At 35.3% G+C, this 27010-nt stretch overlaps 1 protein-coding gene across 1 annotated transcript in view; it reads left to right on the top strand.

The window, feature by feature from the left end:
• Nucleotides 1–27010, top strand: part of LOC149553020 (16S rRNA processing protein RimM family) — a 159563-nt gene that overhangs the window by 6129 nt on the left and 126424 nt on the right. The gene's annotated exons all lie outside the window — the stretch shown is intronic.

The raw sequence follows: 27010 nt of genomic DNA, 5'->3' as shown, positions 1-27010 counted from the left end.
TGGCATACTTGACAAGAGACTTGAATGGATTGGTAAATGAATCCCTTTTCACGTATTTATAATGAATAGAAGGTAAGTTGCCGATTCGGGTTTGGGGACAGATTCGGGTTCGTGGGTTTGGGCAATTTTTTTTTTCCCATTTGGATTTGTCAGTGGTTTCATGAGTATATATGTATATGTGTGTGTGTGTGTGTGTATAAATGATTATATATACAAAAAAAAAGAGAAACCCACGGATCCTCCTTGATTCATTGTGGGTCCTCTCGGGTTCGCCATGGGTCCATCTGGGTGCACATGGTCCTTATTTTGGATTGTGGGTTCCTGATGTGAACCCGGGTGGACCCACAGTCCAAAATAAGGACCTTGCCTGGATCTGCAGCGAACCTGGGCACAAACCTGGACCCGCACGGAGCTGGACTTGGATCCAGGCAGCAGGGTCGGAACTTGGTAACTAAGAATAGAAGCATTTGGATTACTCACAAAGATCATTAATTTCTGCAAAAATCATTAATATTTGTAATATTAAGACCTTTTGGGCACACTTTTTGAACTCATAAGCCACTTGAAATATCTAATTGTACCTTTTCTATTGCAAAGCTATTCAAATCAATGTCCAAAGTTGGCAAGATAGTCATGGTCATGAAAGTGTGGTAGGGTGAAATTATAATGTCTAAGTGTTGGGTGCAATTTTATATTGGCAACACCACCAAAGAAATCTGGCAAGAATGGCAATTGTCTTATAAATGTGTAACTCCGGAAAGCAAGCTTGTTGAAATGCATTCAAATGCTTATCTTATAGTCGTAAAGCAAAAAATGTTCAAAAGGATGGCACCATATTACATATTAGACTTATATTAAGGACACTACAATTTAAATGAAGAATGAACCTTTTTTATGAGGATAATATTAAGGCTGTTCTAAAGCCAAGTTTTATTGGGATTCTATTAGAATAATATTTCCTTTATAGTCTTAGTTGCTAGTCTTAGGATGAGTACAGTTATTAGGTATGATGATGCAAAAATTTGTTCTCCTCGTTTATGGGTTCGTATATATATGTGAAAAACTTCAAAATTATAAAATATATAATATAAAATTGTGGGGTCGAGGAGTAGAGGCCCTAATGGGGTTGAGAGGTAGTACTGCTTATGGGGTTCGGGGTCAATGCCCCTTGCAAGGTTGAGGAGTAGTGCCCCTTGTGGGGTTTGGGGATTGTGCCCCTCATGTGTCCTTGTCTTGTTACAAGGTGGGGTCAAGGGTAGAGCTCCAACACCAAGACCAAACTAAGGCCTTTGAGACTGCACGAAACCTAATGATGCATGCTATTCATACTTTTGCCACTTAAGGGTAAAATTAGTTACACATGCATTTTTTTTGTGTATAATTGTTAGTGTTTTATAGTTTTTGGAGCTATTTTGTCTTAATTAAAGGCAGGTTGGCCTTCTAGTTTTGAATAAAATTAAATGAAATGTATTTCAAGACAACTCAAGTGGTGTATCGCTTCATTTCAAGACATCGAAGGTTCAAGACAAATTTATAAAGAAGGTATTCGATTTGTGAGATAGATGAAGAGACATATTTGCTTCAAGGAGACCAATATTCAGAACAATTCTTTATTATTTTTATATTTTCATCAAGAGAAGAGACATATCTATTGTTGTATGAGACTTGCCCTTTATAAGTCCTGATTGTTGTATGCAGAATTCTACACTCATTTGTCTGATATTTAAGAGATTATTTGCTGGGTTTTTCTCCCTTGAGTAGGAGGGTTTTCCAAGGGTAAATGTCATGTTCTTTTTCTTATGTATTGATTTTTATGATTGCTTACATTTATGCTTCTAAAAACTAACATGGTATCCAAGTGGGTTCAAAAGATCCGATCAGATTTATATAAGCAGATTCTCTATGAAGAAGTGATGATGTCAGCTAAGTGAGTTGTAGTGTCGTAAGGCCAGGTGCTAAAGTCCTTGAAAAACTCTTCAATTGCAGAGAACAAAATTGCACAGTCAATCTAGATTTGACATTGGTAACTCCTTAAACTTACTCAGAATAGGGTGATTTGGGATGAGGTCGAGGAGGATAGCCTTGGGCTTTAGATGTCATAAGTTTTGGAGGTGTGTGTTGAAAATCATTCCTTTTAGGAAAACATTGCAGACAATCTTGGACAAGCAGGTTAGGAGGTTGATGCAAGTGCTTGGAGCTTCAAAGGGAGTCACATCATCGTAAAGATTTGTTGTAATGTATATGTATATTTCTCCATGAGAGAAATATGAGGTGAAAGGCCTTGCAATGTATATTTCTTTGCGACAGAGAAATATGAGGTGAAATCCCTTGTAGTGTATATTTCTCTACGAGTGGGAAGTATGAGGTGGACGCCCTTGTAGTGTATATTTCTTTGTGAGAGAGAAATATGAGGTGAAGGACCTTGTGTATATTTTTTTGTGAGAAAGAAATATGAGGTGAAAGCCGTTTTAGTGTATACTTCTTTGAGACGAAGAAATATGAGGTGAAAGCCCTTGTTCATCTTTGAGACTGAGATGAGACATCATGTAAAGAGACTCCATGACAACATCACATTGAGAGACTCCATGATAAACCTTTGAGCTTTACACAAATGGGTGTAGCCATTGTGGGTGTCATGTTGAGAGACTTCATGATGTAGACATCAAGTTGGGAGACTCCATGATGAACCTCTGAGCTTTCCACAAATGGGTGTAGCCATTGTGGGTGTCATGTTGAGAGATTCCATGATGTAGATATCTAGAAAATATATTCCTAGCTAAGAGGGAAGGAGAAAATGAGGAAAGTTATAATCTATTCAATTAATTTTTTTAATTAGATTCATTTAAATGAATGCATGGTTGGTTTGAAATAAAATTTAAATGTTATTATCCTCCTAGAAAGCAACAAGAGCAAATTCAGTTTTTTGCTTTTTTACACTCTTGTGAATATCTTGCTTGTTTAGGACTGGGAATCATTTTTGTTGCATGGGGATATATTTATTAAGTTAGACACACACACACACACACACACACACACATTGCTTTTTTACACTCTTGTGAATATCTTGGTTGTTTTAGGATTGGGAATCATTTTTGTTGCATGGGGATATATTTATTAAGTTACACACACACACACACACACACACACAGAGGGTGAACTTATAAATATAGATGAAAAGGGTTTCTTGAATATAATTGAGTAGAAGTTTTTGGGCCAAATTAATATGGTAGATTTTACCAGATAAAGGATCGTAGATTTTACCAGATAAAGGATACAACACGAATCACTGATATGTAAATGACAAAGGGAGAAATATTCACGCAATCATGTACTCCAGATAAAGGTATTAACTGAGATTTCAACTTCCCCTGATTGGAAAAAGATTCTATAAAGAAAAAAACCATTTTATTTGCAGCAATTAAAATCTTGGGTGCAACCAATCATGTTAAGATTTCTTCCCCTAACCCTCAAACTAACAACATTAGTACAATCCTGCAAATTAGCATGTACAGGGATCCCATCCATAAAGTTATTCCAAATACTTTGCTGCTTAGAGATGAAAAGCAACCTGACACTTTTTATGTCCGTTGAAATACTGTCATAAGTACATTATATCTTAGTAGGTACAACCATATTTCAAAATTGTCTTGAAAATGGTATACATTTTCCAAACTTTAAGTTGACTTACTGCTGCCATTGCAGCTATGAAGCTTGATTGGTAAGGTTGCAGCCTCCACAAGAATCGCCCTTCTTTTTTTAAATTATTAATACGTTTTCCTGATATTATAAATATTTATTAAGATAGATAGGATATTTATAAATTTGAAAAAGAAGTTGTCAAATATCATTTTATTAAAATCAGTTTTCTTGATTTTAAAAATAGTTCTAAATATTATGTTTTGTAAATTTATGAAAGAGGGATAATTGTTTGTTAATTTTGATTAATAAATTATAGTACTTATTGATGTTTTGTAGTTTTACTCGGATAAATTACATCAAGATATATATATATATATATAACTATAACTTATATACATATGCATATATAATATTTATATTAAGAGATATTATATATTTATAATATATAATATCTAACTAAGAGATTTTAATTATGTTAATGAACAGAAGGAACATGTCCATTCTCTTACTCTATTATAAATATAAGAGGTGGCTGCAATTGGAAAGCACATACCGAACATTATGGCAGTCCTATTACATTTGCAGCGATCCTTAGTAAACCAACATGGTATTAGAGCAAGGCTGCAAATGTAAGAAAAGCTATCCAAGACATGAGAGAAAGATTTCGTACCTATACAATAGATGGATTCCAAATGCATGGGAGAGATATGTGAGATCGGAAGTCTGATTTAGCAGTGACACAAAAGAGGACGTATAGTATCCTCTGCAGATAGCATCGAAATATCACAACCGGAGTCAACAAAGTATTTGGCATGACCAATATCTATTTCATGCATTAACACATCTCCGTCAACATGGAGGAAAATATAGGAAGAACAGGGAATTTAGAAAGGACAATCGAATCCCAGTTAGAAGGTTACAAATCTAATTCTCTGCAAATATGCAAACATAATATTATCGAGCATGGCGATCTCAGATATATATAGACCCATACTGTGGATAATCAAGGTGGAAGACATATTCCGGCAAACTAGTTTGGCAGCGTCCAAGCACCATTAGGAGGGATATATACTCAGCACTGACGTGATTGAATAGTTAGCAGATAGTAGTAGTAATCAACGTGTATTTACTTTACCAGAGTCACTAAGAAAGGTAGTAAACCATTTTTCAATCCAATATTGAATCTACAGTCGATATCGTCCATAATTGTTAATTAGAAAGGAACATGGATGGAAGAGAGAAAATATTAGTGTGGAAGCATGGGAAAAGATCAAACATTGATTCAGTTCAAATAAGGGAACATGGCCAGCATTCCTTAGCAGTTGACGTTGGAAGATTCTCGATTCTTTTTCTCACAAACTTTCCTGCCATGAACAAACAGCCAGTGGATCAAGAATATTGACAGAATAGATTGGAGTGATGCACGACAGAATATGAGGGAAGAAGTGTTTATCAAATGATGAATGGTGGACGAATTCAAATAACTACAATCATTTCCAAGAGGGGGCTGACAATCCTTTGCACAGGGTAGATAGCTTATATTCGACAGGGTAACCATTGCATATGGAAATGGATCAGTTAAGAATCACGAGCCCATGTTATTGGACAAGATAAGACCGTGGGACGTTCGGTAAGTATTTTATGTCCCATGAATAAGTAATTAATACTAACGTTAGTTTGTATATGTTACTAATCATAATGATAGTTTGTATATAACGTATTAAGTCAAGCACCTCTAAGATGGGATTGATAATGGAATAAAAGATAAATAGACAATTATATAAATAATGCTTATTTAAGAAAAGGTATGAGGAATATTCGACTCTCAATTATATATTGTGAAGGGTAACATCACTCGCGGGTTTTATAAGGTATTAGAAAGTGTATATGTTTGTTATTCCATTTCATTATTAGGTTATTCATTTTATAAAGAGATGAAGGATTAGATTATTATTGAGAGTTGTCATGTTATAATAAACTAATCCTTAATTTTATAATAATTTATAATGTTGTTATGAAATATCATTATAACAATCAAATTGAGTCTAAATATATTGATAAAATGATTATTCTTTAATGTGATTATAAATTGTTCTCTTGCAAGGAATCTAATGTAATGATTAATACTATTAGTAAATGACAGATAAGTCTATAAGAAGTTAGAACCATTGCATCAATTATGTAGTGGATAGGGAGTGTGCATAGGGGGACGAATAAATTGCCCACGTTGGGGCAAAAGAGCTCCAAATAGGTCATTTCCAACCTCAAGTAGCTATATATCTACCATCCCTTATGTAATCTAATATATGTGGAAAATGGATGTTCTCTGGAATTTCTAATAGAATTTAGTGATGATATTTACAACTTGGTTCAAATATAATTAATCAAATCAAGTTTCAACTTCTAGTGAATCTCATATCTTTTGTAGGATCATTCTAAGCCAACCTAATAGTAGGGGACTTTAAAAGTAATAAATAATTGTTTTTTGAATTACAATATTAATGTCTAATGGCATGAAAATAAATAAAAGGATATTGATGTACAGTTGAGTATTTATCCTTGAGTATTTTATTAAATTAATTAATGTAGTCTCTCTCTTATTTGTACATACTATAAGAGCTATTTGCCTTGAGCTTTTCCTCTGAGAAATTCTTGCAGGAAAAGGAGAATTGATATCAAGTTTAGAGGGAGCTTAACACTCCATCGGAAGCATTATTGGACGAGGAGCTCAGGAGATTGAGATTTAGAGGGGAGCCTGACATTTCATTAAAGGCGACCTTGAAAGAGAGGGAGCAGATAGAGAATATGATTCAGTCAACCTTTGGTGATCTTGGTCATATTGATTAAGAGGGAGTAAACCATGGTGAGATGAATTCTTCAATGATCAATAAATTGTAGCAGTCAAGAGGATTGTGATTCATGAATATACCTCGCGACTATGTAATTTTAATGGGCTCACCCCCTTTGTACTTCATGAGGAAGTGATGACTTCCAAATGATGTCACTTGTATTTACAAAAGTTATTGAAATGTGACAATCTTATAATAACTTAATTTTCTATTATGATGGATATCTTACGATGTCTATGCAGATCATGATAGATTATTCTTTGCATAGTGGATGTTTATATGGGAAGCATTATGAGAATGCGTGTGCACATACCTTATAAACTTTTTTTTTTTGAGTACATGGTGAATGTTATGCATATTGATATTTTGGAAGGCCATTGCATAGAGTACTTGGTGAATATCAAGCATCTTGATGTTTTGGAAGGCCATTACTCACAGAGCACTTGGTGAATATCATGCGACTTGATGTTCTAGAAAGCCATTACTCATAATATTTGATGAAATATCTTTCATCTCAACATTTTGGAAGGCCATTACTCAGAGAGTATTTGGTGAATATCATTGATATTCTAGGAGGCCAATACTCCTGATATCAAACATTTTTGAGTAATTGGTGAATATCATGTATTCTGGGAGACCAATACTCATGATATCAGATGTGATATCAAAGCTTTTTAAGTACTTGGTGGATATCGAATGTCGATATTCTGGGAGACCAAGATTCATGATATCAGATGTGATATCAAACCTCATTTGAGTATTTAGTAAATATCATGTGTTGATATTCTGGAGGACCAATACTTTTGATATCAAATGTGATATCAAAATGTTGAATATCTTTTGATCATTTTGAGTACTTGGTGGATATCAAATGTCGATATTCTGGGAGACCAAGATTCATGATATCAGATGTGATATCAAACCTTAATTGAGTATTTGGTAAATATCATGTGTTGATATTCTAGAGGACCAATACCCTTGATATCAAATGTGATATCAAAATGTTGAATATCTTCTGATCAAAGATATTTGTATATTACATTGAATTAATATATGGTTATGTGTTTATCCTCCCTAGCTAAGAGGGAGTGTTGATGTTTTGTAGCTTTACTCAGATAAATTACATCAAGTTATATATATATATATATATATATATATATATATATATATAAACTTATATACATATACATATATAATATTTATATTAAGAGATATTATAAATTTATAATATATAATATATAAGAGATTTTAAGTATGTTAATGAATAGACATGTCCCATGAAGGGACATGCCCATTCTCTCACTCTATTATAAATATAAGAGGTGGCTGCAATTGGAAGACACAACGAACATTATGTCAGTGCTATTACATTTGCAACGATCCTCAGAAAACCAATAGTAGCAATCAATAGCATCAAATAACAATATAAAAGTCACTTATGATTTCAAATAACAATATTAATTTATTTATAATTTTATATAGTATTGAAACAATATTAGAATATGACATGTTTGAAATCATAATTATCCAAACTATCTAATAACTTGTTGGGTGGCTATTTTGCAACCGATAGTTTTGAGTAAAAATCTAGTCGCAAAATAGGATGACCAGCCATAGCGTGTGAGACAAAGTCTCTCCTACCTTAAAGGGAAGGCTCCCCCTTCTCATGATTCTTTGGATCAACTCAAGGTAAGCAAGAAGTCGAGAGATTTTATAAAATGGTTGTTACCAATATCCTTTTTTCTTAACTTTTAAGAAAGAATCCACTTACTCGTGGAGCGAGTAATGGGTAGGGTGAATCTCTAACTACACTTCTATCAAGAGCTGGAAACAATGATACAGATAAACCTTCACTAACTCAAAGGCTAGCTGAAAATGTATTGGTTTGGCTCTAAGTTTGGTCCTACTCCTATATGAGAAGCTTTACAATTAGGGCACAAAGACTCCTAAAAGTAAGAATACTTAGCTATTTGTGAATTAAGAAGAAAATATAAGCTACAGACAAAGCTTCTAGCTAAATACTTCCACAATTGCTACTGGTCAAAGCTTTGGTTTCAATTGCTTTTTAACTCTTTTCTATTCAATTCACGAGATACAACTACCAATAACACAAGATAATATGAATCAAAGACAACTTGGATGAATTATAGACAAAGCTTACAATTCACACAAATAATAATCTCACTTAATCAAAGTTAAGTCTCAAATGCTCTTTTGTATTCACTTTCTCTCAAAATAGTGTTTACACAAACGAAATTTTGTTGGTACAATTTCTCCAGAGCTCTCTTGCATAATGATAATGATGATTTTACAATGAGGGGGCACTCCTTTATATAGGCACAGGAGTTGAGAAAAAGATAGAGGAAAAAGTGGGAGCAACTCAACCAACTTTGACCTAGTCTAACTATAGAAAATAAAGGGTTACATGCAACTGCACATGCAACTCACATTACATTCTTTTACATACATGTAACTTGCATTACATGTAATTATGCTTTTTCATGTAATGCATTCTAGACAACTACTAACATGAAATAAAAACAAAACAACAATCTTAGAGATTGTTTCTTAGTGCCTTGAATTTGACAATGATGTCACGCACTGTTGGAAGATCAACAATTTCCATAGTCTTTGATATGGCTTCAACTCTTACTGCATTTGCATATGCTGATTGCACGATTTTGGAATTTGCTGCTGCAGTATCTAACAAGTGTTTTGTTAAGGATTTATACAAAACAAACTTGTTCATCGTATGTGAACCAAAATCTTTAGAATCTACATCAGTATTAATCCTATTGCTATATTCTGAATTTACTATCTTTGTTCCACTAAGATTATTAGATTCATCAGTAACATGACATCCCATCTGTTCCAAATCATAAGTAACACTCATTTCAATTGCTTGACAATCTCCAAAGGCCACTTACAACTTTATAATCAGCTTCCTCAAAGTCTCCTCCTTGTAACCAATGAGTCCTTGAAACCTGAAGAACATCTCACATGACAAAAGAATGTCACATGAGACCATAGCATCCAGATCAAATTTTATCATTTCATCCCAATCATCAAGGATTTCTTTCAGGTTATTTGCTTCTTGAGTCAAAGAAAAAATTAAGTTTCGTTCTATTTTGTTCATCTCTTTGACACACCTAAGAACTGCAAATGCTCTGTGATGGCTCAAACTCCTTTAGAAATTATTTCGTGTATTCAAGACTTAGCAACTTCAATCAGCCTTCTCTCTTTAGATGTTTGAGACATAACAATAACACTTTGAGAAGATTTTTTCTGGATAACCTCATTCAAACGAGAGATCTCATGTTTCAACCTATTCTTCTTTTCCCAAAGCTCATGGTTGCTTTTTGATACATTGGTCAATGCATCTTGAGCATCTTGCAAACATCCCAAACATGATTGCTTTCCAACTTCAACCTTAGTAAACTTGTAGTCAAAACGAGTAAGTTCCTCAACAGGTTTATCTTCCAAGGGCTCAACAACCTCAACAAATTTGGTTTTATTAGAATCAACCAAAATTCTAGAAACAATCTTATCTTTCAAAGATTTGGATTTAGTCTTCTTAACAGGAAGATTGTCAGGAGAAACAACCACTTTTCTTCTCTTTGTTGTTATTTTACTCAACCATGCAGGTAGGCTAAAACTTTCATCTACAAAAGTAGGCACGGTGGAGACCATTGGCATTGATCTAGAGTGTATATCCGTAGTGACTGAGCAAGATTCAATCTGTACTGCTGAAGGCATAGGAACATGTTGAGAAGACTCTGTCATGAAAAGTTCAAATCATGTCAAAGATATATCAAGTTGGGAAACTTGACCACTGGTAAGAGTCGGAAAATCTTCAAACACATATGCTAAGTGATCATACTGTTCATTTGCAGGGATGCGTGGAGCAGCAGAAGAAATAGGAAGAGCCATGATATTAACCTCCAAGACTGGAATGGAAGGAGTGAAAACAGTGGAAAAAGAATCCACATCATCATCAACCTCATGCAAAAGAGGTTCTTCATGTATAGAAGACGTACAGGGTTGTTCAAGCTTTGGAGGAGATATGATCATGATTTCTCCTTCTTCATCTGAATCTCCTTTATCAGATTTTGTTTCCAATTCTTTTTCTAATTCTGCTATTAATTCTTGAATTGGCTTAGGAACTTGAGATGATTTAGTTCCTTTTCCTCCCTTCAATTTGAATTTGAGGGAACCCTTGGCATTTGAAGATGAGGCTCCATCTTTCCCTGTAATCTCTAGTTGTGATTTCCTGCCAGGAGGACCGAAACTTCCACAATCCAAGCCCATCTTAGGATTTACTGTTTTAAGGCCTTTACTTTTCAACCATTTGTTAGTGTGTACTAGGATGGATTGAAATCTGTCCATTGTAGATGTACCTTCCTTTTGTTGCCATTGAATAGGAAAAGGACACTTCTTATCAAAACCGGCTTGATGAAACTCCGGATCAAGGATGTCGCCATCATCTTCAACTTGAAAATCTGAAGGTATTTCCAAAATGTTAAGATCAATTATTTGCTGCAAGGTTAATATGCAGTAATCCATCTTTATGATGTCAAGTTCTATTCTCATATCAATCCAAATGTCCTCAATGCGATGAAAATGAGTCTAGGCTCTTTTTATCTGAGAATTCATCTCTCGATAGTGAAAATCAAATCTGGCCTTGAACTTCTTCAAGGTAGTCAATTGCAATTCTGCTTGCATATTCTTTGCTTTACGCACAAAAATGATTGAATAATTACCAATAACCAAAGGCTTAGTTGAGGTAATGCCAAAATCAGGCCTATGTGAAGCATGCTGATCACTCTGCACGTCCATGAGCTCTCTAGCTAACTCCATCAGGATGATTCGATCTGTATACCTAGGTAAGGTATACGGTTCTCCCTTGAAATATCCAACTCTCAAGTATGTGAAAGTGGGAAATTGAAGAAAAATATAGCCATATTGGTTCACCTTCTCCCATGCTACATCAGATACTGTTTTGATAATCAACTGCTTATCAAACAAGCACCGAAAATGTCCAAAGAAGACATCTTGGACTCTTTTGTAATGGAACTTACTATTTGTCAAAGTGATTATTCATAGTAATCCCAAATAAGAACTTGAAGACGATCTCCTTTGGTAGAAAGCCTAGAGAAAGATCCCATAGCAGCAGTGATGTAAACTAGATAAGAATTCATGTAAAAGGGTATTGATGGTCCCACATGGCATATTTGCTGGCAAAGTGCAGTACTGATAAGTTCTCCCCAAAAGATGTGTTCTTTATTCTCCATAATTTGAAACATGAACTTATACATCGATGGCTCAAAATCAGTAGAATCTTTAAGGCCACAAATCTTGCTGAGAAAGATGATGAGATTATATTCTTGTTTGAAATTTGACCAATGAACAGTTTTTGGTCATCTGAAAAAATTGCTTCTTTTATTGTGTAACTAGTAAAGGTTGACATATTTCTGATAATGACTCTTCTGCTCATTCCAACAAGCCAATGATGATTCTTTAGTCAAATCAGCACATTCTGATTTATGCGGAACCTTGAAAATTTGTTCTATAACCTTAGGATTAAGGCTAATGATAACCTTGTTGTCAGCATCTTTCATAGTTTTCGTCTTGGGAGTAAACCGCCGTGCACATCCATAAACGAAGTCAGGTTCTATAGCTGCCATTGGAAATGTGGATACCAAATAAATGTTGGTTCTTCTAATGCGCTTCATTTCATGACTAGCCTGGACTTCAACTCTTTGTAGAAAATCAGCCATGTCTATATGACCAATCTTCATGTCCAACACGTTATCCAAAACAGATATGATTGAAGAAGTAGCTGCATGAGCCAAGTTTTTATCATATTGATATTTCATTTTGCCTTTGGATTTGGATGGTGAGGACATATCTTGTGCTTGTGCTGCAACACAAAAATCCCAAAACATAAATACATCATCAGAGGGAATCCCCATACAAGTGAATTCTGGATTAGCAGTGAAGATTCGAAAACGGATTGAAGACTTCACAAATCTGTCAAAGTAACTTGAAAGAGAAAGCATATGCATATGCAATGGAATGGAAAGCGGAATGGAATGAAATGAAATGAAAGTGAGAAAATGGAAGATGAAATGGAATGAGAATGCGTGAAGGTGAAATGCATGGGAATGTATGCAAATGAAAATTGCTGATTTCAAAAGTGACTTAGCGTTTTCAAGACATTATTGTATGAAAAATAAGTACACGTAAATGCAACATGTAACAGGAGGTGGAGGGTGAAATGAGATGCAAATGCGAGTGAAGGATATACTTCACACGTATGTGCGAATGAAGGATGAGATGGAAAGCATTGAAAGATGCCAAAATATGTATTTACTCATGTAAGCACAAATGCATATGAAGAGATGGAAATGGAAAATGTACGCGAGTTTAATGAGTTTTATAGTCACTTTTGGTGAAAAGGAGAAGTCAAAGTACATGGAAAATGACATCTTTTTGACTTTTCAAAATGTGACTTTTAATTAAAATCGGATCTTTTAGATGCAATTACACGTAAGACATTTCGTGTAATCGTGTTGTACGAATGGAAGTGAAAAGTGAGATGGGTGAAAATGGAAGTGGAAAATGAGATTACATGCATATGCGGATGGTGAATAAGATGAAAAACATGTAATTACATTTCGTTGAGTGAGAGATAAAGTGTTGTAACATGGAAATGGAATGTGAAAGATGACGATGCTTTCACATGTAATAAGCAAAAACAAGTAGTTGGGAAAAAACTTGTAATTTCTGCAAGTGGAGAAAACCGGCAAGCAAGCACAAAACACAAAACACAAAAAAAAACAATGTACTTTCGAAAATAACTTAAAACATGCCAAGATGCAATGCACTTCAAAGCTCAAATTCGAAATTGGGACTTGGGAAAAAACCAAAACTTCATACTTAAAGGAAAAATGCACTTTCCATATCAAATATTCTCATAAATGGCAACCATCTGGTAATTTCATGCATAAAATCAGCAAGATAAAGCATGAATTAAATTGCAAGGAGGAAGAAGTCTACTTACATGAAGATTAAGTGCCAAATATGAAGGAAAAAGATGCTCCAATGTTTGAAATTTTTTTCAAAAATGGTAATACCTTTTCCAACTTTGCAATTTCGAATAGGAGAGGGCAGCAAACAAGGAGAAATTGTTGGAAGATGCCAAAACGTGCCCTAAAAACTCTCCATACTCCAACGTTTTTGAAGATGAAAACTCATGGGACGTTTTTGGTAAAAAAGTGTTTCACCAAGAATCTCAAGTAAATCGATTTGGCATTTAAACACCAAAATGTTAACACTAATATGCAATGTAATCATCCAATAAGAGCAAATCGATTGATCCTCATGCAAAAACGTTAATAAAAAATGAAGATATTTGGAGTTTTCTTCAAAAACGTGCCCTAGGATTGAGCTCTCAAAATCGATTTTCAGCATGTTAAATTCATCTTTGATGCAAGGAAACTCATCGCCAAGAAAAAACGCCTTCAATGGAGAAGATTTCGTGCAAATCCATTGAGAAAATCTCAAGTTATGAGCAAAATCAGATTCTTGGAAAGCAAGTGCATATTTTGTTTCGAAATCAGACCTTTTGATAGACACAACACATTTTAGGATATGCTTTCCTCCAAAATCGGAACTTTTGGAGTCATATACACATTTTAAAATATGCCTTTAAGTGAAATCACACTTTTTAGAGTGCATAGCATGTTTTAAAATATGCTTATGGGTAAAATCGTACCTTTTGAGGTCATTTGCATATTATAAAGTGTATCTCATCTTTTAGATGCATAGGCATAAAAACTCCACTTTTCACGTCATAGCATCAAAAGGGTCCACTTACGGTGAACTTTTGATGTAATGACATGAAAAATGTCCACCAAAGTAGACTTTATATGCAAGGGCATGTAAAAAGTCCACTTTTGATGGTTTTTTACATGTAATTGCATATAAAATGTCCACTTATGAAGTCTTTAAGTCATTGGATTCACTTAAAATTATAAAAATGTTACAAAATGGGTCAAAAACAATATTTATTTATCATATTATGAAATATAATACATAAACATCATTTTAAAGTAACATTTAAATAAGTATTTGTTTTTTAAAACCAAAAATTTAAAATGAAACTATATAGTTATATAGTTACTTTAAATGAAAAATTAAAAAGTAACTCAACTTAAAATTATAACATAAAGTGCACTATAGTCACTTTAAGTTATAAATTTAGAGTAAAAGTAAATTAAAAACATAACAAAAAATGAGTATAATGTTATATTTTTCAAAAAGTGAATGTCAAATTGAAATTATAACATCATATTTTTAATTCGTGTTATTGCATCTAAAATGTCCACTTTTGAAGCACTAAAGCGGGCATAACTCTTGATTGACAACTCTGATTGACCTCGAGGTTAGATTGAATCGAAGGGAAAACTGAAAGGCATGACATGAGCAAAACCAAAGGATTAAAAACAAACAAAAGCAAACTCAAAAGCAAAGAATGGACGATGAAGGTTTCAAAAATCAAGCAAAGGCTTGACAGAAAACAAAACGAAAAAGACTTGACGAACGCCTTTAGTAAAATGATTTGATATTTGAATCGAAATGGATCAATTGATCAACATTAAACAATTAAATATCAAATTCAAGCTTAGAGAAACGCGAAACTAGCTTGGAAAAGTTTCATGCTATTACCAACATTTTGTGGTGACAAAATGTAGGACAACAACTAGCTCTGTCTGGGGAATGTTACTTGTTTGTTCTTGGAAACAAAGAGTGACATAGAATCCAATTCTCTAAGTGCCTTTATCCACTCCATTGGGCAATAGAGTCAGGTGACAAAAGAAAACAAAAACTAAACTAACGACTCAAAAACCAAAACTATATACAAGGGATACTTATTTGATAATCACTGGAAGTAATGTTTCAAATGATGTCCATTGTAAGGTAGTGGCATTGGTGTTCCATCACGATATGCAAGCCAAAACCTGTGCTCGCTTGCAATCTGATGAATTGTGAAAGGACCTCGCCAAAGAGAATCAAATTTACCATGCATTCCTTTTCGTTCTCGCCTTTTGTCCTAGAGTAGGACAAGATCACCAATTTGAAATTCTCGATACTTGGCCTTTTTATCAAAAAGAACTTTCACTTGTTGCCGATGAGCAACAAGCATATCAACCACTTCCTTTCTTTGTTCCTCCAACTGTTGAAGAAACATAATTCTCTTATCCAGTGCATCTGAATAAGTTTCATCTTCAATAGCTAACTATATTAAATAATAGTAAATCATAGTAAATAACTAAAGTGTTTTTCTCAGAAAATGTAAACTTTAGTTTCTATTAATTAGTTGAGAGAAGTTAGATGTCTAAAGTTTACAATTTGTAAAAACGAAAGTAAGTAGATTTCAATCGTTTTTTTAATTGATCATATTGTATCATATTAAAAGAGATGCTCACAATTAGAAAAGTTAACAACTGAAGTACATAATTGTTATTAGGATAAGTTTTTTAGTTAAGGCTATGATTGAAAAAAATCAAAGCATGAGAAAATTGTTTTATAATAACTTAAGTCAATGCCAATTACACTTTCATTTATGTCTCTTGGCTCTTTAGTTGGTAGATTTTCCGAATGTTATTAGAACTTTCTTATTCATTTATTATATAATTTCTTAAAAACAAAACAGTGTCTTTTATTTATTTCCTTAAAACAAGAATAAATTCATTCATTACCTATATTATTGTGTAAAAAGACGAATTCGTTTGTAAAAAGAATTATCTTTCGTAATTTTTCTAAAATATAATATTTAGAACTACGTAGAAAGAGAATTGAATTTATTAAAATGATCCTTAATTTTTTTTTTCAAAACTCATAAATACCATTTCTGATTTATACAACTAATTATAATATTAAAAAATGTATCAAAACTAATTTTATGATATTTAAAAAAAATTTAAACATTAACAAATTACAATATTAATAATTAAACTCAATAGTAAAAACAATTAAATTAAAAATATAGGCCCTCCAAAATATTAAAATACAAAAGACTTGTAAGGAATGTCTAAGATAATAATATATTTCAACAAGCTATTTATTAATGGAAGAAGAAATCAAAGTCAATAAAGAATGATGTGTGTTTGGATGATTGAAATTTGTGAAAATGTCGAGCAATGTGTAATAGTGCATGCATGACACGAGATGGGGCATGACATTTCAACGTAGCCGGTGCCTACATTTGTTGAAAGGCACAACCAACTCTTCTCCAATTTTTGGCCAACTTGAAACAAATACTCTGAATGTGTTCTTTAAGATTTTTCATAAATAATTGTATATCACATTTATGTTGATATCTCTTCTATTACAATAATAGATAAGTCGTCTATTATTAGTTAATTGTTATCTTGTAAATATATTAAGCTTTAGTTTGCTTTCGTTTTTTGCTTTCTCTAGAATAGAGTGTTTCTATTCTCTTCATTCATTCTTTTGTATAAATTGACCTCTCGGTCTCTGTTAATAACAAGCAAATATTTACCAATTACCTTGTAATATGGTATCAGAGCTAACACTTAAATTTTTTTGGAAAAATTTATAATTTCATCGTGAAATTATTTGTTTAAATTTTTTCAAATTTTTTTTCAGTTAATTTTTCTAAAACTTGCCTAGGGTTTTCTGCTTAGAGAAAATTTGAAAATCTCAAACTAGGGTTTTACGGATTCGTGACTGGTACAAATCGCGATTTTTTGGCCGAACTCCTCTACAAATCGCGTCCGACCTCGTGCCCACATTCGTTTTGGCTTTCTCTGTTGCAAATCGTGGTCCTTTTTTCAAGTATCTGCAAGGAGCTTGTAGATATTTCTTGGCGTTTGTTCCCTTGAAAAATCGTAGATGTTCTTGGCTGCCGTTTTCAGACGGCCTTGCTCCTGCTGAATCTGCATTATTTGAGGTCAAACATAGTCGTTTTCAGACGGCTTTGTGTTTTTTAATCACAACAAATACTTGCTTGCAACCTACCACTGCCATATCGATCATTTTTTTCCTTAAAAATCAACTTTTTTTGTAGATTTGACCTCCACGGCCGTTGATTGAATTTTTGCTCGAAACCCTAATTTTTGGGTTTGAAAAAATATTTTGTTTGTAGATTCTTGGTGGGCTTTTCTAGAGCTCAACTGGGTTGTCGTCCGAATTTTTTGGGTGCCTTGATTTTCGAGCCAGCGGAGCTAGAAAACGACAGTAGATTCCTTTGGGTTTTTTGAGCTCTCTTCTGGGTCACTCTGATTCTTTTGGGTCTTTCACATTTTGCCTTGAAGAACGTGCCTTCACAGATTTTTGCAGTTTTTCATTGAAAAACGTGCCATGGCATCTTTGACAAATATTCTGCTCGAGCATAATTCCAAATTCAATGGCCCCAATTATGGAATGTGGAAGTAGCGCATCATTGCAATCTTCGAATATCAGAACACCAATCAACTTGTTTTGGGTGTTATGCAGCATCCAACTTCTCCGGGTCCTAATCAAGATACATGGGATTCAAATAATCGAGAGGCAGTGATGCTTCTCAAATTATTTGTAGCTGATGATCAGCTTTCTCAGATTCCATCGGGCAAGACAGCTGCCGAAATTTGGACACATCTGAAGGGTCTTCATGAGACTTCTGACAAGAGCAGAGCTTTCTTTATGAAAAACACTCTATTTTCTATTGTCATGGATGAGCACACCACGCTCCAGGCACACTTGAATCGGATTTAGGAAATCCGTGATCAACTACTTGCCATTGGTCGCAAGATGGAGGAAGAGGATATTGTGGTAATCACTCTTTGTAGTTTACCAAAATCCTATGAGCATTTTATTGAGACTCTCAAAATCACATCTAATGGTGTTGATCTGAAGTTCATTGATCTCTGCACCCTGCTGGTTCAGCAAGATTGGTGGAAACAACAATTCGGTAGCAGCTCCAGTTCCACCTCCACTGAGCAAGCCTTTGTTGCGAAATCCTTTCAGAAGGATAAGGGCAAGTTTCAACAACCATCTCAACAGAAGTCTTCTGCTTCAGCATCCGATGGTATCAGAAAGAACATTCAATGCAACTATTGCCACAAGTTTGGTCCCATGAAGGTTGAATGTCGGAAACGCTTAGCTGCCCAGTCTAAGCAATCAGGTTCGCAACCCAAAGCAAACAGTGCAGAGCACACTGAGTAGGCGAAATCTGCCTTTTACGCCTTTATGGCTAAAAGACCTGCAGATCATGTGAAGTCGTCTGCTTGGTACATTGATTCAGGTGCCTCTCGACATTTCACTCACCGCAGAGACTAGTTTACTGACTACTAGCTTTATTCAGATTCTGTTATTTTTGGTGGCGGTGAAGAGTACACAGTTGTCGGTAAAAGCAACATTCAGATTCAGTCTGTTGGGAGGAATCTCATATTCCTTGATGTGTACTACGTTCCAGGGATGGAACTCAATCTACTCTTAGTCAGTCAGTTGCTGCGACATTCTCCACACTTGGCAGTCACCTTTAGTTCACATCAGTGCACCATCACTGATCAGGCAACTAAGTCTACTGTTGCAGTAGGTCTTGAGGATCATAGTCTTTTCAAACTTACTGATTCTGGTGATTCTCAGGACTTAGCTATGGCTGCTCGGTGATCTTCTGTCAGCACACTTTGGCATCAGCGATATGGGCACTTAAATGTGTATTATCTCTCACAGCTTGCTCGGGATGAGCTTGTTCTTGGTTTGCCAGAGATTCAGACTCAACACCTTGGAGTTTGTGATGCATGCCAGGCTGGGAAGCAACATCGCACACCTTTGCCCAATGGCGATTCTTGGCGAGCTTCTCAGGTACTTCAGCTTGTTCATGCCGATATCTGCGGCCCTATGGCCACTCCTTCTGTTCTTGGGTCCAGGTATTTTCTGTTGTTTGTAGATGATTTCAATAGAAAAATGTGGGTGTATTTCCTTAAAAAGAAATCAGATGCATTTACTATATTTCAGAAGTTTAAACCCTTAGTTGAAAAAGAGTTTGGGAAATCTATTATTACTCTTAGATTAGACAATGGGGGGGGAATTTTGTTTTAATGCTTTCTCCAGCTTCTTGGATACACATGGCATCCAACGCCAGTTCACCACACCCCACACGCCACAACAGAATAGTGTAGTTGAACGTCGGAATAGGACAATCACTGAGATGGCTCGTTCCGTGCTTGAACACAGACATGTTCCAAAACAGTTTTGGGCAGAAGCATTTAACACTGCAGTTTATCTATTGAACCGGTCACCCATAGTGGCGGTTAAAGGTAAAACTCCGGAAGAGGCCTGATCAGGTTGCCAGCCCAGAATCAGTCACCTGAAGGTTTTTGGCTCTCTTGCTTTTGTTTGGATCCCTGATGCTTCACGCACCAAGTTGGATGCCAAGAGTTAGAAACCGATGCTTGTTGGATATAGCAGTCTTCACAAAGCCTACCGCCTGATTGATGTTGAGACATCTCGTCTCATAAACAACTGTGATGTAGTCTTTGATGAGCAGCGAGGACCATTCATGCTTGTTTCTCCTGTTCCCGATCCAACAGACCATCCTATGCAGGCTCATGATTTGGGAGTTCGGCTTCCATTAGGTCCACTTGATGAGAGGGCTCCAGTAGCTCTTGTAGCTCCAGTTATTCCAGTGATACCTATATAGACACCTCCGGCTTCTCTTGTAGGATCACCTCGCTTTGTAGATGCTTCACTTGAGTTTGATCCAGCTTCTTCTGACGAGGATCCTATTGATCAAGCATCTCTTAGTACTACTGTTGGTCATTCTCCTATTCGGCCTAAGTGGTGGGCTAAGACGCTGATCTTCGTAATGATGAGCTCATTGATGGGAGAACTGCTCGGAAAAAGAGCAAAACTACAGATTCTGTTAACTTTGCTCTTATGGCCAACATTCACAGTGTGTTTGAACCTCAAACATATTCTGAGGCTAAAGGAACAGACCAGAGTGGGAAGAGGCCATGACATCTGAATACTAGAGCTTGCTGAAGAACAACACTTGAGTACTTTATGATCTTCCACTAGGGAAGAAACCCATTGGTTGCAAATGGGTCTACAAAATCAAATACAAATTAGATGGTACTTTGGATAAGTACAAAGCTCGTTTAGTGGCAAAGGGCTTTTCTCAGCGTTAGGGCATTGATTATGAGGAGACCTTTGCTCCTACTGCAAAGATGAGCACCATCAGATTAGTCCTAGCCATGGCAACACAATTTGGCTGGAAGGTCCATCAGATGGACGTCAAGAGTGCTTTCCTGAATAGTGATCTCCATGAAGAGGTCTACATGACACAGCCTCTTGGTTTCAAGGTTGCTGGTAAAGACCGTCAAGTTCTCAGATTGTTAAAAGCTCTCTATGGTTTGAAGCAGGCCCCTCGGGCATGGTACATCAAGATTGATAAGTACCTTAGTGATCAAGGCTTCAAGAGGAGTTCTTCAGACTCAAATCTATACATCAAGACTACTGGCAGTGACATCCTTCTTCTGGTTATCTATGTGGATGATCTGATCATCACTGGCAGTTCGGCATTTTTGATTCAGGGAATCAAACAGAACTTATGCCAGTCTTTTGATATGATTGACCTTGGACTCATGCATTATTGCTTAGGTGTTGAAGTTTGGCAACAGTCTTCTGGTATATTCATCTCTCAGTCCAAATATGCCAGGGCCCTGTTAGACAAATTCCGAATGTAGGATTGCAAACTTGCATCTACACCTATGGAGAAAGGTCTCAAGTTATTAGCAAAGTCTGATTCTCCTTCCATTGATGATACTACATACATGCAACTAGTAGGCAACCTCATCTACCTCTCTGCTACTAGGCCTGATATCAGCTTCGCAGTCAGCTATATTTCACGCTTTATGACAGCTCCTAAGGTTGATCATTGGATGGCAGCAAAGCGTGTGCTTCGTTATGTGAAGGGAACTTCAAATTATGAATTTCTGTACTCTCGGAGATCTAATTCTAAACTCAGTGGGTTCACAGATTCAGATTGGGCAGGCTCTGTTGATGATAAAAAGTCAACATCTGGATATGTGTTCAGTTTGGGCTCCGGTGCAGTCACATGGACCAGCAAGAAGCAGCAGGCAGTTTCTCTCTCTTCTACAGAGGCTGAATACAGATGGACTGTTAAGGTAGGATGTGAAGCTGTTTGGCTTCGTCGGATGCTTGGGGATATGCAGATGTCACCAGCAGGACCGACTACTCTTTTTGTTGATAACGAAGGTGTTATCGAGTTAGCACAGAATCCAGTCTTTCATGAACGAACCAATCATGTGGATGTTCATTGTCATTACATACGACAGCTGGTTGAAGACGAGACTATAGATCTACAGTATGTTCCTACCACAGATCAGACTGCAAACATTCTCACCAAGCCTCTTGGTCCTGATAAGTTTGTCAAATTCAGAAGACAACTTGGTGTGTTCAATAGATTAACCATTAAGGGAGGGTATTACAATAGTAGATAAGTCATCTATTATTAGTTAATGGTTATCTTGTAAATATCTTAAGCTTTAGTTTGCTTTTGTTTTTTGCTCTCTCTAGAATAGAATGTTTCTATTCTCTTCATTCATTCTTTTGTATAAATTGACCTCTCGGTCTCTGTTAATAACAAGCAAATATTTACCAATTACCTCGTAATATCTTCCACTATAAAAACAAAGTTAATAGTATCTATTCTCTCGAGATCTCTAATTCATATAAAATACCATGGAGTAATTCTCAATGGAAATTATTTTAAAACGGTTTTAAAGGTTAGAGATGGAGCAAAACTCAATGAAGCATTTTGTCTGAGCCCTAGTTTGGTTTCCTCTAATCATGTGAGAGATGGCAAGAGTTGAATGTGTGAAGTCCAATTGTCACATAATAAACTATAATATATTCTTTAAGAGTGAAACACATAATTAACTGTTTTTTTTCTATATTTTGATTATGTATATTTTCCATATTGTTGTTTTACGTAATTTAAATATTCAATCTATTTCTTAAATAAAACAATTGCTACAAGAGCAAATGAGAAGTTCTAGGAATATTGTGGGGAAATTGAGAAAAGATAGAGAAGAGGATAAATAGAGACCTCTCTCCTCATAGGCTCTATTTTGGGGCAATGATTTCCTTAATTAGCAATGTTAGAAGGAGAAGATGTGAATTGCAAGGAAGAAATAAGGACACCTTTTTCTTGCCAGTTTCAAGCTTAAAAAATCAAAAGACAATCACATCCAGATGTTTTGCATCCAACTGAAAGAGAGTTGCATAATGAAAAGGAGGTTAGGACTGTCACATTTTCAAAATGGTTGACAGCATGCAACTATCGACTATACCCTTGCACATATTCTCGGTGCAAGTGCTAGTTTTTAGTGTTTTATAGCTTCGGGAGCTATTTTGTCTTAATTAAAGGCAGGTTGGTCATCTATTTTTAATAAAATTAAATGATATGTTTATTAAGACAGCTAAAGTGGTGTGTAGCTTCATCTCAAGACAACGAAGGGTCAAGACAAATTTATAAAGAAGGTATTCGATCTGTGAGATAGATGAAGAGACATATTTGCTTCAAGGAAATCAATATTCAGAACAATTCTTTATTGCTTTTATATTTTCATCAAGGTAAGAGACATATCTATTGTTGTATGAGTCTTGCCCTTTATAAGGTCTGATTGTTGTATGCAGAATTCTGCACTTCTTTATCTGATATTTAAGAGATTAGTTGCTGGGGTTTTCAACCTCGAGTAGGAGTGTTTCGAAAGGGTAAACATTGTGTTCTTTTTCTTATGTATTGCGCTTTGCTGTTTGCTTACATTTATGTTCCTAAAAACTAACATGGCGTCAAAGTGGGTTCAAAAGATCCGATCAGATTTTTTTGAGCAGATTCTCTATGAAGAAGTGATGATGTCAGCTAAGTGAGTTACAACGTTGCAAGGTCAGGTACTAAAGTCATTGAAAAACTCTTCAGTTGTAGAGAACAAATTTGCACAATCAATCTGGATTTGACATTGGTAGCTCCTTAAACTTACTCAGAATAGGGTGATCTGGGATGGGGTTGAGGAGGATAGTAGATAGTCCTAGACTTTAGTATGCCATAAGTTTTGGAGGTGTGTGTTGAAAATCATTCTTCGTAGGCAAACATTGCAAATAATCTTGAACAAGGAGGTCAGGAGTTTGATGCAAGTGCTTGGAACTTCACAGGGAGTCACATCATCATGAAGATTTGTTGTAATGTATATTTCTCTGTGAGAGAGAAATATGAGGTGAAAGGCCTTGTAATGTATATTTCTTTGCGAGAGAGAATTATGAGGTGAAATCCCTTTAGTGTATATTTCTGTGTGAGCAAGAAACATGAGGTGTACGTCCTTATAGTGTCTTTTTCTTTGTGAGAGAGAAATATGAGGTGAAAGCCCTTATGTATATTTCTTTGTGAGAGAGAAATATGAGGTGAAAGCCTTTATAGTGTATATTTCTCTGAGATGGAGAAATATGAGGTGAAAGCACTTGTGTATATTTCTCTGTGAGAGAGAAATATGAGGTGAAACCCTTTTTAGTGTATATTTCTTTGAGATGGAGAAATATGAGGTGAAAACCCTTGTTCATCTTTGAGACTGAGATGAGACATCATGTCGAGAGACTCCATGACGACATCACATTGAGAGAATCCATGATGAACCTCCGAGCTTTCCACAAATGGGTGTAGCCATTGTGGGTGTCATGTTGAGAGACTCCATGCGTAGATATCTAGAAAATATCTCCCTAGCTAAGAGGCAGTGTTAGTGTTATATAGCTTCGGGAGCTATTTTCTCTTAATTAAAGGTATGTTGGCCTTCTTGTTCTAAATAAAATTAACAGAAATGGTTTTCAAGACAGCTCAAATGACGTGTCGCTTCATTTCAAGACATTGAAGGCTCATCAAGACAATGAAGGGTCAAGACAGTCAAGTGTCAAGATAGGTTTATAAAGAAGGTATTCGATTTTTGAGATAGATGAAGAGACATATTTGCTTCAAGGAGATCAATATACAGAAGTTCTTTATTGTTTTTGTATTCACATCAAGAGAAGAGACATATCTATTGTTGTATGAGACTTGCCCTGTATAAGGCCTGATTGTTGTATGCCGAATTTTGAACTTCTCTATCTGATATATAAGAGAATATTTGCTGGGTTTTTCTCTGTCAAGTAGGAGGGTTTCGCCAAGGTAAACATTGTGTTCATTGTCTTATGTATTGCTTTTTCTGATTGTAAAGTTTCTGCAAATTCTGATTATTAGAGTGCTGATGAAGTACTTATAATTTTCTGAAACTAACCTTAAGATATTATGGACTGAATATAATCGATCCTGAAAGTAGGTTTTGAATTTGTTATTAATTCTGCAAGTAGATCACCTAGGACTGAATGTTAGAAGGAGTAGACTTGTGTAATAATTGTATGCCTTCTATCTAGAAACACACCCCTATCTTATACATAACCCATGGGTCTTGACCTTTCAACAAGCACACCCCTTCCTAGGTTGGCCTTTTCCAAATCATGTCCCTTCCTCAAAATCGGCACCCATTCTATTTTGACTAATGGTTAGTGGTTAACTAACCACATTAGTCAATAATAGGCTAATAAGACCCATAGAAAATTGCCGATTATTCCTAGAGTAAGTATAATGATTCTATGTCCATATTATAAGGTTATCCATGCATTTGGTTCAGACTGATCTGATAAATCAGAGTATTTATATTGTCAGGTTATCAAGAATTAACACTCCCTCTTAACGTGATAATATAAATGAGAGATAACATATCTATCTGAATCTTCTAAGCATGTGGTATCATTGTACACATGGTACTTTGTCATATTACTATACCTGTAATATGACTTATACTTGTGATAACAGTATTAAATGGAATGCAATATATAGGATAAAATTCGGAGAGATTAAATTCTTCCTTTATCCAAGATGTGACTCATAGGCACCGATAAGCCTATATCACAATATGGTCTTGAGTTAAGATCTGCCAGTACATAGGATAAAATTAGGAGAATGATTAAATTCTTCCTTTATCCAAGTTGTGACTCGTAGGCATAGAAATGTCTACATCACAATGTGATCTTGAACTCATTTAGATCTGTCATTAGTTCTCTATTGTTTAGTACATTATCACAGAGATCGTCATCTCTCATAATGTCTTTTATACAAGTGTTTATTATTTCAGAGATCATCACCTCTTAGATATTGAATACAAATGGTGAAGCCCATAACAATCAATAGCCTAACAATAATAATTTTAACACAAAATTATTTCATTGATAATTTAAAGAATACAAATGTATTATAATTCAACCATACCAAGTCCTTTTTTGAAGTGATTTATCTTCACTCGAGAGAGACCTTTGCTAAGAATATCTGCTATCTGATCTGCAGTGCAAATGTATTCTAACTTGACAGTTTTCCTGTCTACCATATCTCTTACATAATGGTAAGGAATTTCAATATGCTTGGATCTGTCATGAAAAATTGGATTCATAGAAAGCTTGATGGAACTTTGATTATCACAGTGAATGATAGTGGGATTCATGGGTTGATCAAATAATCATAAGTAACTTTCTAGGCCAAACTGCTTCCCGAGAAGCCATTGCAGCTGCAAAGTATTCAGCTTCTGTGGAACTCTGTGCTACTGATGATTGCTTTCTGCATATCCATGATATCATTGTTGAGCTTAAACTGAAACAACATCTTGAAGTGCTTTTCCTATCAGCATCACTTCCAGCTCAATCTGAGTCTATGAATTGATGTAAGTTCAAGTCAACTTTCTTATACTTAAGCCCAAGGTTAAGAGTGCCTTATAAGTATCTCATAATGTGTTTGACTGCAACCAGGTGAATCTCCTTTGGTTCACACATAAACTGACTTAAGGCATTAACAACATAGCAAATATCAAGTCTTGTATTTACCAAGTACATAAGAGATCCAATCATCTGTTTGTAAAGAGTAGACTCTATGGAGGGTGATTCTGCTACTGCTTCCTTAAGTTTTTGTAGATTAGTCTCCATTCGAGAAGACATAGGTCTCCAGTTCCACATTCCAAATCCCTTCAAGATGTCTACTTTCCTTGATTAAGTATGATGCTGTTAGAGTTTTGCCATACTTCCAGTCCTAGGAAGTAATGAAGGAGTCCTAAATCTTTCATATCAAATTCTTTGATCAGATCTTCCTTGCATTGATCTATAAGATGATCATCACCTATTATTAGTAAATTATCAACATATAATATCAAAATATCATATCATCACTTTCCCTTTTATAATAGAGATTTGGATCAGCTTCATTCTTAAAGAATCCTAAACTGGTGAGATACGTATCGATTCTTTCATACCATGCCCTTGGAGCCTGTTTAAGCTCATAGAGAGCTTTCTTGAGTTTGCAAACAAAGGCTTTAGGATTATGAGTTTCAAATCCTTCAGGTTGTTCCAAATGTACCTCT

This window comes from Cupressus sempervirens, chromosome 6 (assembly GCF_028749045.1).
Source record: "Cupressus sempervirens isolate cs-2001-9-10 chromosome 6, ASM2874904v1, whole genome shotgun sequence".
NCBI classification, from domain to species: Eukaryota; Viridiplantae; Streptophyta; class Pinopsida; order Cupressales; family Cupressaceae; genus Cupressus; species Cupressus sempervirens.
Note: the sequence above shows the minus strand (reverse complement) of the source record. Positions and strands in the feature narration are given on the sequence as shown.